Here is a 13,676-nt window from a genome sequence, read left to right as displayed (position 1 = left end):
TAAAGCACACACTGAAGAGGTGGATGATCTCTTGCTGCCATATCTGCTGAGCTTGTATAAGGGTTTAATGCTCCTAATTGTTCTCTTGGTTTTTTAAAAACATTTGACTGTGTTACTAGTAGGCAAATAAATGCATTCATAATATAATTCTGTAAACAAATTGAATGTTTGAAATGTATTTGTTAAGGTAAGTATGCATTCGTACAAGCCTGTTATGAATTGTTGAGCATTTCTTTGTAAGGTAATATTGTCAGCTGTCATAGGGCCAAATTGTGCCCAGTTAGCCTGGTGATTTAGGGGCAGAAGGAGGGGCAAGGTTAGGGTGGCAGCACAGGAGAAGGGAAATAAATGTACAGGACCATTATGTCCCCCCTTGCACAGGGGAGTGGAAGGGGGCAGGGACTGGCTAGTGCCTTAGCTCCACTCTCCAATGCACCAAGAAGCATAGCTGTACAGGCTTGCTGGGAATAGTACACTGCACTGCACTAGGAATAGACCTGCTGCAGTTTACTTTCTCCCTGGAGTAGCAGATGAACAATCTCCTTTCTGGGCTGATCCTGGGGCAGTGCAATAGTGTTGTTTCTTTGAACAAAATTCCTTATTTTTACTCTACATTTCTGTGCAAAAGATCTTAGTAAAAGGTTAATACTATGAACAGGTACAGAATTATATTCGCTATTGGTTTTATTATAAAATATAGACCACCAAATTGAGCTCTGTGCAACTGCGTGGAGGCCCATGCTGTCACGTGAGGGTAAATGAGAGTAGAATTGGAACAGAAATAGAATATATAAATAGGTTAGGGCTGATACTACACTTCTGAGTTAGACAAAACCTTCCACTGAAGTCAACGGGTACAGTCAATGGGTGCTACATAAGGGCTCAGTCATGCATGATGCTGAGCATCTCCAAGTCTCATTGAACCAACTCACTGGGAGCTGAGGGTGTTCAGCATTTTGCAACACTGGGCCCTTAAATTATTGCGTCTAAAGAGTAAATCCTTCATTCCTTGGACATCCAAAATACCTATTAACTTTGATTGGAGGAAGACTGTGGGAATTCTTGGTGAAACATCTGGGGGCTATATGAGCCAAATATTTTGAGTCCAGGGTTCTACAGGTTTTGAATCTATTTGGGGTTTCTTTTTTTTTTCTCCCCCAAACTTTTTGACTCTAGGAAAGAGGAGATTAATTCCAATTCATTATTCACTATTCCTCATTAACAATCTTAATTTATCAATCTCCTGGTGTGATCAAGAATATAGGTGCCAACCATCCATGATCTTTTTAAACAATGACTTATTTCACTTTTAAAATGCTGAAAATGTTTTACAGTTTAGGTGTATTGTGAGGTGGATCTAAAACTCCAGTCCTTGCCTCAAGCCAATGCAGATCTTGCCATTGCAACAGAAAAACTCAGTTATTCAAAAGAAGCTTGAAGTAGGTTATTTTATTGTTTAAATTAACCGTGTTTATCTTTTTGGTTTTTCCCCCTTGTGGGTGAAGTGTGCTGCAACAAAATTTGGAGACTCAACATATATTTCAGTCTTGAAAATTACATTTGACTTTGACCATAAATATCTTAATGTTTTAAGATGTCTTAATAATTGTAGACCAACTAGGCTTAGTTATTATTTGGTTCTCTGTACTCACCAGTTAGTAGTTATAGTAGTTAGCTGTATTCCACTGTGGTTGATGCAGTGCCATAAATGTTAACCTGAAATGGGAACACTATTAAAACCATCTTTCCCACATTACCAGTCTTTACCCCACAACATAATGTGCTCAAATCAATGTGAACAAATATAGCAAAAGATTCAATTTCTATGACTAGAATAAAAGTATTCAGAGAAAAGGGCTCCTTCCCTCAACAAACTGTGAATTTTTCTAGCTTTAATTTTTCCTGAAAATTAAAGCTCCAAATAACTAACACCACCACCATCCCATCCTCCAAAACACACAAACTCAGCCACCCTCCAGAAATTCCCTTTCATGTTAATGTGACTTTGGCTCCTATTTGACATTAAATTCAGGGAATTGCTAACACAGCAGTATTACAGAACAACAAACTTGAGTGTGTGTCTATTTGGACTGATAAAGACTAGTTAAGTACAAAGTTTCTTTTAGCCTCTGTAACATTTCTAAGTAACAAAGCTAGTTATAAAAACAAGCTATAAAACACACCAGTAGATGAACATTTCACTCCATTTTGATCTGACGATTTAGCTTTAAAAAAGAATTTTAAAAAACACCCAGGAACAATGAACATTTGAACTCAAAATTATCTAGTGTGTGTGGGTTTTGTTTCTTTGTTTGTTTATTTTACTTCAAAAGAAAGTGTCAAAGAAGAGAGAGTGTTTTTTCTAGCATTTGTCCAATAATCCTCCAAAAAATGAACCTGATCATGTAATCCCTTGGTAAGGCAAATAAGCAGTCCTTACTCACACAAGTATTCCCATTTATTTCATTGGTAAGGATTGTAGGGTTTGGTCCAATATGCTGTTTACAATAATTAATTTAGCACTCAATTATGCACTGAGATATATGTGTGGAGTTCCCACTGATGTTGGTCCTATTAAATCCAAAAGGATGTGTTTATCTTCCCTATTGTATATTTATTCCCCAGTCTTGTTTCTCCTATTCTGATTGATAGGCCCTTCTTAACATTGTGATGAAGAACTCCAATCCATGATCCGTAGCAGATTTTTTTTTCCCCTACTGTTATTTTGAATGCCATTCTGAGATCTGGATTAACCCCTGCCATACAAAGAGTAAGGGAAAGGAATATAACCTACAAGCAGAGTGATTAAGTGTTTGTGCAGCACCTAGCACAACTGGCCCTGAACTTGATTAGGATTCTAGCTAATTAAATACAAATAATAATTTTCCAAAGCTTGTGGCCTGTTTTTATTCTGGACTGACACCATTAGCACTTTTAGGTCTTTCATCGCACCATAAAGCTTTAGTTCAAGAACAGTGACAACTGAATATTTTTGTGAGTGATACTTTCAAAGAAATTAAATAATGAAATGTACGACATATTTCAGTTTGCTATGATCATTTTGATGTACCATTTGCAATGGAAATGAGTATATAACATATTCATGTGTACAGATAAGAAAAATAACAAACACTAGCAATCTTTGTTCAATTCATTTATAATATTCAGTAAAAAAAAAAAAATCCTTCCATTCCATTCCTTGATTAATTCTGTTTAGTTTTTAGGGGCAAAACACACACAAAAATTAAAACAAAGAATATGGAATTACCAGATACAAATATGCTTAATAGCCTTCTATCTATAAGTGAGGTTTTGACTGAAAGTGACTGCAAATCCTAAAGCAAAAATTCTCTCGATTTTGTCATAAGTTACTGAAATATAAAGAACTACATAGTGATTTTCTTGTGGAATTCATAGATCTGATGTTCTCCTTACTATAAAATACTGCTTTTATATGTGTAGATCAGACTGAGAAATAAAACAGCATATGAAATCAGATAAACATATATGTATTCAAATATTCCTGTGTACATGTATAGCTGTGATGCACAACCCACAGCGTATTTAAGTGGTTGTTTTTTCTTCCCTGCTAGTGTCACTCAGTTTCTGCACAATTTAATCTGCCATTAAAGAAGTTCCTAACCCTTATGCCTGTGAAATACCCTACTCCAAATATAAATCGATGCTGGGTTTGCATTCCTTAAATTTGTAGAGACACAGCTTGAACCGAGAGAGGTGGGATAACACTGAAACCTAATGATCACACTTTAAACCACATGTCAACTCTTTTATCGTAGAGTGTGGGTTTTCAAACTGGGGGAGAGGATCATGATGAGATTATCAGGTGGTGACTGGTTAAGAATGTTTTCTTGTTTCTTCCAATTATTGTTGATGATGTAAGCAGAGGGTGAATGAGCTCTCCCCCGGCTGGGGTGGGGGAAAGATTACAGGAGCAGATTGTATTTACATGAATACACCTACTACGCCTAGGTATCCAGCAAACAGAGCTGTGTTGCCCGAAGTGATCAACTTTGGCTAATGTTGGGTTACAAATCAGTCAGGGAATTAACTGAAATACTTTCCTCATGCATTGTATTTTCTAAATGGACAATTTACCTAATTCTCAATTAGTGAGGGACAGTCTCCACTCATTTTTTATATTTTGCTTTCCACAACCAACTCGCTGTACAACTTTTCATGAGTGATATACCCAAGTATTTGGATTCTAATATCTAAACTGTATTGTTAAATCTATTCACCCAAATTTGGGTTATTGCTCATTATGTACTCTATGTATCATATGACTTTAAAAACAAACTTTGTATTTGTGGATAATCTAAGGACTATACCCAGATGTACCAACACTCTTTTCTCAACCTATGTATTACATAATTTTTTTAACATTAGCGTTAATAAAAAATTTAAAACTGAATACAGGGGTAGTGAAATGTTATCTTTATTGTATCGGTAAAGGGCACTAGAACTGTGCTTAGCCTGTCCAGATTGAGGGGGTCACCCTCAACTGAAATGAACTCTGCTAAACCAGGGGCTCAAATGCAGACCACTTTGAAAGTAAGCAGGGGTGGGGACAGGTGTCTCTGCCAGGAGGTGCGGGCTCTAGCTCAGAGCCCCATGCAAAAGTTAACCTGCCCCTCCCCACTGTTCAAAGACAGAGCTAAGTAGGGCTCCTTTAGGAGTCTTTTCATTTTGTTAAGTGATCATTAGAGCTGGAATCACTTGTTGTGGAGCAGCGTTTCTGTCCTACAGTGAAGTTTCCCCACTGGGAGCTGACAATCACACAGAGCTGCGGGGGAACCTCAATTTACAGAGGTCACCATAGAGAAGCAGGTGGCAGCAGAAGGTGACTGTGTGCAGCACAGTGACTGGCAGGGCAGCCAGAGGAGCAGCCAGCGGAACGGCAGCTGGCGGGGCTCGAGCTGGTTCTGTGTTGTGTTGTTGAAAAGGAAACCCTAGATATTGGATATTGGCCCTGGTTGCTGTTGACTCCACTTGGCAGAAGGGTTACAATAAAATAAGAATGCCTCCCACTAGCTGAGTCTCCTGCCCCAGCTTCTGCTGTGGAAGAACAAGGAGGCAGGAGGGATGAGGAGCGAAGGGAGTGGCCTCTCTCTGTTTGGGAGGTGGGGGAGACATTCCAGCTCGCTGGCTTCTCCAGAGGCTGTTGTGCATGTGCCCACTGGGGAAGTAGTTCCTGCCTCTCTACCTGCAGAGGCTCTGGCTCATGCATGCTGGGGATTGTACCAGGGCTAGAGGAGCCTGAGGCCTGTGAGTGATTCTGGGGGTCCCTGGGACAGAGGCACGAGAAGAGGGTGCAGCTCAGCCCTGTGTCCTGTTGGGGCTCCCACCCAGAGCATGTCCTGGGCCAGGGAGGAATGGGATGGGATCCTAGGCCCCAGACCTCCATGGAAATACAGTTTCTGAGAAAGGGTGGGGCATGCATAGGACATGAATCTCCAAAGGGGGACACAGCAAAAAAAGGTTGAGATCTTCTGCTGGGGAGCACTTGAGCAGAAATATCCAATTAAAGTACTAATCCATACTGATGCACATGGCAACAGTTAACCATGGAAAGGACATGCTGGGTTTGTAGAATACAGCCTGCAATTCCCGGCCTCTGTGTATGTCTGGAGGAGTGGAATAGTGCTAAGTGTGGGTGGAGGAAGAAGAAGAAAGAATATTTATGTGCTAGACAGGCCGAGCCAAATCCAGGAGCTTCAGCATCAGCCTTCTGGGAAGCTAGTGAAAGGGTTATTTTCCAGTTCACTTTTCAAGGCTTGTCACCACCCTCTGCAAGGCTTGGTGAGGATTCTGTTGTCTACAAGCCTGATGATACTCCTTTATTCACAGTGGCTGACAGCATTATATTTAGATACCTAAAAATATTGAACTTTGGTGTGGAGTGGCTGTAAACAACTGCCAGAGAGAGGAGGGAGCAGAGGTTTTTTTCTCCTGGCTGCCAAGAGAGAAAAATCCATTATTTTCAGTTGATAAGGGAGAGGAGAGGGACCTTTGTTTGCGCCTGGGACCGGAAGGAGGGCTTTGTCTTTAGCTGTTTAAGGGGGAGAGCAAAGGAAAGCCTTTCCTTCGAGCTCCAGATGTTTTCCAAGGCAGCTTCAGTGGAGTGACCTTTTCCATTTTTCAGATACTCCAGAAATACAATTGTGATAGTTTCCCTTCAGTGTGCTGCTGCATGGATCAAGAAGCTTCAGAGATTTTTTTCAAAGAGACAAACACGTTGTTTTTAGCTGGACTCAAAAAAGCTGAAGCCAAAGTTCAGCGAGAATTGACTGACTTACAGGCTCCAGTCCACAAAAGATTTGTGTAGGAAACTTACTGAATGCCTAGAGATATATGTTGAGTGACAGAACACTGCCATTTGTGTAAGCTTCTGTGGAAATACTTTCTGAACAGGTATTTTCTGGTGTAATCCTGAATAAATCAAATCACATCAATCACCTTTAAGATTCAAACCAGCATTCCATAATTTCTGAGGACCGTCAAAGATAGAGCTGTACACACCGGCAAGTTGGTTTCAACAGTCTTTCCATTGGTGGCACTCCTTCTGCCACCCTCAATATTTATTTTATCTAGCTGTATTTTTAAACATGTGAATAAAAATTACACTTATTACACTCCACAAGTAGAAAACTACTGTGGCCATTTACGTTTAATAACAGCGGCATGCTTCTTTTTAGTACCAGTTTAGTAGAGTACTAGTTTATCTCCCAGTTTGATTTAAATATTATTCATTAATAGTCAGGGAAGAGGCATAGTAGATTTTTAATTTTGATTGTTTGTAAGAGGGGTTCTTAACACTGTCTCAGAATGAAAAGGAATAAATGTCCACCTAGAATATTTCAGACCTTAGGAAGAAATGTCCCTTGTAATAGCAAAGTTAGTGCCACGCTGTAGTTTTTTAAACGAGTATTTCACAGTCTTTTTTTGTATACGTTTCTAGTTAAAGATGTATTGACTGATCACTACACACATTTGTATCCTGGTTCTACACTGCATGCAGCATTCAAAGCCTGGCTTTATTGGACTTTACAAGAATAAATATACAATACATAATTCTTGCTCCTAATTCGAACAATACTTTTGAGGTACAGTGAATGACTTTGTGCAAATCCTGGACAGAGCATACAGCCGGAATAAATAGACTGTGCGGTGGGGTGGGGTGGGGGGCGGGGAGAGACAGCAAAGTCTTCTATCCACCCCATAAAATGGAGCAGCGGCAGAGCTCCTCCTCTAGGCTGTGTAGACCCCATAGCTGGTATGTTCTCTTTTATGTGTGGATGTTTGGCTGATGGATCCACTGGCCCTGCTTCGAAAGAAATCCTTATCTGACATGCAGAGGCTATGGATATCCTGCAGGCTCCCCAGATCCTGCCCCTCCTCTCCCTCTCTCTCCCCCCATACAGAGAAACTACTCTGAATTTGTGTTCAAGGCCTTCCATTCCCACATAGGAGGGTAGGGAGTCAGGACTGGCCCCAGAGCAGTTAGGTTTATACTAATTTTGTAGCACTGTATATTACTGTCTTGGTGTATGTTGGAGTTGGCTGATATGCAGCACAAGTCCCAGCTAGGTACAGAGAATGAGGCAATGACCGACAGCAACAACACAAGGGATTCCTATCACAGTCACTCAGAATTATACAACACAACACAACTAGATCTTTTGCATAATGGTTAAAAAACTATTAATAATGGCCATCTTTAGTAGCATAGCAACAGCCAAATCCTTCAAAAGAGCAAGTTTTCATTGATAAAGCATTTCATTTAAACATTGAAATTTGGCATAATGTGGACTATGAAATAAGTTTTGAAAGGACGTTGATGATTAAGAAGAAATGCAGTGGGCATTTAATAAATGGAGGAACCGCAAGATAATTAACTGGCATGCATAAAGATTCATGCTTTATACCAAAATTTTAATTTTGCACATAAATGTGCCTGATGTAGGCAGCATTTAATCACCTAGCTGACAGGAGTAACTACTTTCATTTAACCTTGACTGAAGATCATGAATTCTAACAGGTTTAATTGGATACATCATTTAACAGAATGAACAGAGCAAATTTTTCTCAATTCATAGGTTCTGATTGACATGCACCAGCAATAAGGCGTTGCACAATTAAAGCTGATCTGTATTCCTGGCCTGGGCAGCAATTGCCATAGTGATGTGACACTGTTTGATCACTGTGGCACTGAAACTATACTGAATTTCCTCTTGTTTTGAAAAGGGCAATGTTTTAAAAATACAGAGACAGAGAGAGAGATTTGGCCAATTTATTATTAGTATTTTTTAACATTAAATCACATTGATATGCACAAACTGTAAGGGAAGGGACTTGTCTTGTTATCTGTAACTCAGGGGAAAGAAGAAAAAATCGTATCTTTTATCCATTTAGTACATTATTTGCAGATAGTTGAAAATGCGGGTAGTCAAGTGAAAGGTAACACATCAGGGGCCCTGACTGTCTTGGACTTTTAATTGAAAAGGAAGTAGTGCTGCATGGCTTTCTAAATTTACCTGCAGTTTGTTCTTCTCTCCTTACTAGAATTCAGCCACAACGTACCTGGTCTGTGTGGGCACAGGAAGGGGTGCACGTGTCACAAAAGGAGTAGAAAACGAGGGACGGGGCAAAGTGGTAACTAAAAGCGAGTTCCATTTTCTTGCATGTAATATTTCATACGATGAAATCTTGAGAAAATTGCTTAGGTAAGTTAATACTGCCCCCAGGCAACTTCCAGTTCCCCAAACAGCTCTTATTCATCAGCTCACCAGCGGTTCACTGGCTCTGGCAGCAGTCCACAGGTCATTATTTAACCTACGCGAACTGGAACTATTTCTTTCGTGGATTAATCACAGACAGGGGTTTCTTCTCTATCTCTTCACTGTCTGCCTATTTTTCCCCCTTCAGACAGCTGCCTTTTATTAAAAACAAAATTGCCAAAAATTACATTGGTCTCACACCGAGCCTCGGACCAATGACCCAGTTATTCCAGGGGGCATGCTGCTCCTGCTTCTAACCCTGGAAAGTTCAGAGACATTGAACTTCAAAATCATGATTTTAGATGTCTGTAAAATTCAATTAGCCATATATTTCTGCATCTGAGGGATTTACAGTTTGGATCATTGCACTCAGTGGGCAGAGAGAAGCAAAAATTATTCCAGTAAAAAAGTTCCAACGCTCCCTGATATTTTTAAAAAGTGTGTTAAATATATACCATAACCCTCAGGGCCATATGCTCAGCCCCTCCAGCAGCACAAAGGGGATGTAATGCTGCCTGAGGTTTCTTACAGTACAGGGGGAGTGCCTAGCTGGTATGGGACGGGTGTCTTGGCCTCTCCAGTACAGGAGGTGGCGCTAGAGGTCAATAGGTAGTTAGGCACTTAACATCCATTGATTTCAATGGGAATTGGATGCCTAAATATCTAAGAGGAGCTGGGCCAACGTGCCTGGGCAATCCTGCCTGACCTGAGGCTGCGCTAATATGCCCCATGCAGGGGACAGGAAGGTAGCAGAAAACCACCTTTACCCCTAGCCTTTCACTCCTCTGTGCTCTGAGTGCTGCTTGATATACCTGGGGATCTGACCCTAAATATGGTGGTGTGGTATGGTATAAAAGTTATATTGTTCCTTATCTGAAATATATGTAACAGCTCTTGTTAGGAATGTTTGTGTTGTATAACTCACTTGGTCATGCCAAACTCATGCCAATACAATTTCTGTGTCAGCCACATGCGTTCTGTATTATATACATTACCCTCCTATAATGCCACAGGGATTTCAATATGACCGTTAATGAATGAAGCCTTACAACACCCCAGTGAGGTAGCTAACTATTATCATCATCATCATTTTGCAGAGGGGCAAATCACAGCACAGGAAGGGTTTGATTTTTCCCATGATATACAGAGCAAGTGAGTGGCAGAACTGGGGTTGAAACATGGCGTTCTTAAGTCACCTGATTTCACCATCAGCAAAAAAGACAAAATTCTGCTTCAAGTTATAGTTATGAAATCTCATACTGGACAATTGCAGTATTTTTAGGGTTTAAATCCCAGATCCCAGCCAACGGGAGTATGCACATGTTCCAAATTTCACCCCTGTTTAAGTGCTTCACTGGCTCTGGGGCCTTGCGGTACAATTTAGAATTGCCTTTTTGGCTTTCAAAATTTCTCTACACATTTATTAATAGCACATCAACCCATTCACTAGCCAAGTCATTCTACACTTCTCCTCTTGGAGTCATTTGTGTTCCTTTGATGTAACGCTCCTGAGTTGGAAATCATGCTTTCACTAGTGTGCACGCCCAGCCATCTGTGCTGAACTCTCTCTCTCCCACTCCTTCCTCTGGGAACAACAGAGGCTCTGATCCAACAGGTCTATTCATGCATACAGTTGAGAGCGTGTTTAAGTGCATTGCTGGATCATGACCCAAGTTACTTCCTCTTTCCAAATCTTAGGCAGAATGTTCAAAACACCCAAGTAAGCCACTTTTCAAAAGTGACTTGGGGACTTAGGAGCCTAAATCCCATTGACAATTTATTTATTTATTAAGGCCATGGCTACAACTACAAACTTTGATTGACACAAGTTACAGCGGCATCCAGCCACTGAAGTTTGTGCTTATTTATCTTGGTTGCTTGCATGGATACTGCATGCATTTACCAGGAATGCTTGTCGATGCAAAATGTGGAACACCATCGGTAGGTATTCCAACGTGCCAGGCGCTGCCATCTGACATAATGTCTTTTGGGAACTATTCACACAGTGTTGTGGGGTAGAAATGAGTTGCCCAGGAATCTCTGGCCGCTAGGGGTCAACTTCCCAGTATGCAACTTTCTTCATCTGATAATGTCATCCCATAGTTTTTGCACCTCTTTTTTTAATCCCACAAACCCCTGTAGCACTTTTTAGTGTCAACTATCTCTGACAGAAACATGGAACCCACAGAGTTCGGCACTATTCTCATGAACATTGCAAACAGGACATGTGATTTACCTGATTTGCGGACCCATAGGAAGGATGGAGGATATAACAATTTCCTCAACAATGGAGGATATAACAATGGTTTATTATCGAGGATGATTTATTGAAGTCATGGTGAAAAACAACTGAAGGTTATCGGTAGAGTTCACAAAGCAGCTGCAGATGGTGGAGTGCTGCTTCTGGGCCTAAGAAATGAGCACTGACTGGTGGGATCTCATCATAATGCAGGTTTGGGACACCAAGCTTCTGGCTGTGAAAGGCAACATTCCTGGGTATATCAGCTGAGCTCATCCGAGCCCTTCAGTGCAGGGATACCAGAATGAGAGCTGCACTGACAGTGGAGACCTGAGTGGCAATTGCAGTCTACAAACGTGCAATGCCACATTGCTACTTGTCAATGTGAAATCATTTTGGGGTCTCAGTGGGGGTCATTGTCATGCAAGTCTGTACGGTCATTAATCAATTCCTGCTTTGCTGCTCTTCTGCCCCAGCCATGGTGACTGTGGCCTGCCAGGGCCATGGGCGTTTGCAAGAAACAATACAGTTTTGGTTCCTATTCCCTGGGTACAACAATAGGGCAATGGTACTGAAGACTGTCATTACTTTTCCACAAGCTGTGGTGGCTTTAGCTGCTATCTCACTTCTGACTATAACAAAGGCACAGAGAACACAGCTGCTCCTGGTGTCTCAAAGCTATCTGGGTCTGTATGTCACTAGCTTGTTTACTGCAGCCAAACTCATTGCAGAGTGGTATGGGTAAGTGTCCTATTCTGGAGGAAGAAATAAGGCAGCCATTCTTAGACACTTTCCAGAGAGGACTGCAAAGAATCTCCATGAAAGTTACAGCATGATCTTCCAGGAGGATACAAGGGACATCCCTATGTACAGTAGAACCTCAGAGTTACAAACACCAGAGTTATGAACTGACTAGTCGACCACACACCTCATTTGGAACTGGAAGTACGCAATCAGGCAGCAGAGACCAAAAAAGCAAATACAATACAGTGCTGTGTTCAATGTAAACTCCTTTAAAAAAAAAAAAGTTTAAAAAAAGATTAGACAAGGTAAGGAAACTCTTCAGTGCTTGTTTCATTTAAATTAAGGTGGTTAAAAGCAGCATTTTTCTTCTGCATAATAAAGTTTCAAAGCTGTATTAAGTCAGTGTTCAGCTGTAAACTTTTGAAAGAACAACCATAATGTTTTGTTCAGAGTTACAAACATTTCAGAGCTACGAATGACTTCCATTCCTGAGGTGTTTGTAACTCTGAGGTTCTACTGTACATACGCAACCTGCTCTACATCCACTTCCCTTTTCCCTGCTGAACCCAACAGGGGAGTGAAAAGCCGATACCAACCCTACCTCTGATTGTTGTACGATTACCTCTTCTCACATGAGTAAAACAAGAAGAAGTTGATATCTGTGTCTTGTTAACTTGCGGATGGGCTAGTTGCCAGCTCTACATTTAAATATTGTGAGGAAACATGCATGCGACACTTACCTGAGGTCCCTTCCCCTTCATTGGACTCGTCTGTGTTCAGCTGGTGACACCGGCTAGAATCATGAAAGGTATCTCTATACAGTCTGTGGAAGCAAGCCTCCAGCCTGGATCAATAGACTTGGGTTAGCAGGGCTCCTGTTAGTGCTCTAAAAATAGATATGTAGGCAACTCTTGAAAGTTGTGGCTCGGGCTCTGAAGCTCCCGCCACCCCATCCCTAGGCTTCACAGCCCACAGTCCAGCCTGAGCCACAACTTCAAAGTGTTGTCTGCACAGTGATTTTTAGAATGTTAGCTTGTGTCCCACTACCCCCAAGACCATCAACCTGACTGCAAGGCTCGTGTCCGTGAGCTGTGTAAACATATGTGAAATGGTCCTGGCTCATGGCATGGCTGGAGCCCTCCCCCGATGTTGATTTCACACGGCACTGCTGCTGATCCCTATCTTATCCCTTTACCTGCATCCCCCATGCAGTCTGTGCGTAGCTGCCCATATTTCTATGGCTGGTCTGTGCTACACCTGCACAGTCTCTTCTCCCCACAGGCCCAGGGGATCCGATGCTTCCTGTCTACCCCAAGCGGGAATGCATCTAGTACGTGGAGTTCCATGGTGGGTTGGGCAGTTGCACACAAGGGAGAGCTGCTTATTGTGTCACTGTAACTGGGCGCTTATGTCAGCCAAAGACAAATTTGAGCATAGACACCTACGCCAATAGGTTGACGCAAGGTGACTTATGTCAAGCTAACTTTGTCGTGTATGCTGTTTAGCAAATTTTTACCCCTCCTCATTAAACCTGTCTGTTCTCTTTAGTTTCCAAATGGAGCTCTCTGCAGAGTGTTTTTGACACCTCCTATAAAGTATGCAATCTTATAAGAAATACATGGTATTAAAGCTTGCTAAATTTGAGATACCTTTCTGAAAAATGGTCAGTCTTCTTTCCCTCTTATGAGATCAAATCTGTCGTTTCTTTTTTTAATGCTGTTTTGAACAAATAGCAAAAATTACAAGAACTGCCACATTTTTTTCCTACTGCTTTCCAACTGTACCATCTGATGGTGTGACTTGGGAAAGGATGCTAAGAGCAGTCGTGTTTACATCTTTCTCACAGTGCATAATTTAACTTTCAGAAATATAAAATAAGACAGCAGAAATATTTT

At 41.3% G+C, this 13,676-nt stretch overlaps 1 pseudogene; it reads left to right on the top strand.

Annotated features, from left to right (window-relative positions):
• LOC144272389 (dynein axonemal heavy chain 11-like) overlaps positions 1 to 13,676 on the top strand; it is a 188,209-nt pseudogene that overhangs the window by 129,868 nt on the left and 44,665 nt on the right.

The sequence above is a fragment of the Eretmochelys imbricata genome, chromosome 11, assembly GCF_965152235.1.
Source record: "Eretmochelys imbricata isolate rEreImb1 chromosome 11, rEreImb1.hap1, whole genome shotgun sequence".
NCBI classification, from domain to species: Eukaryota; Metazoa; Chordata; order Testudines; family Cheloniidae; genus Eretmochelys; species Eretmochelys imbricata.
The sequence above is the reverse complement of the archived record's forward strand: the minus strand, read 5'-3'. Positions and strand labels throughout refer to the sequence as shown.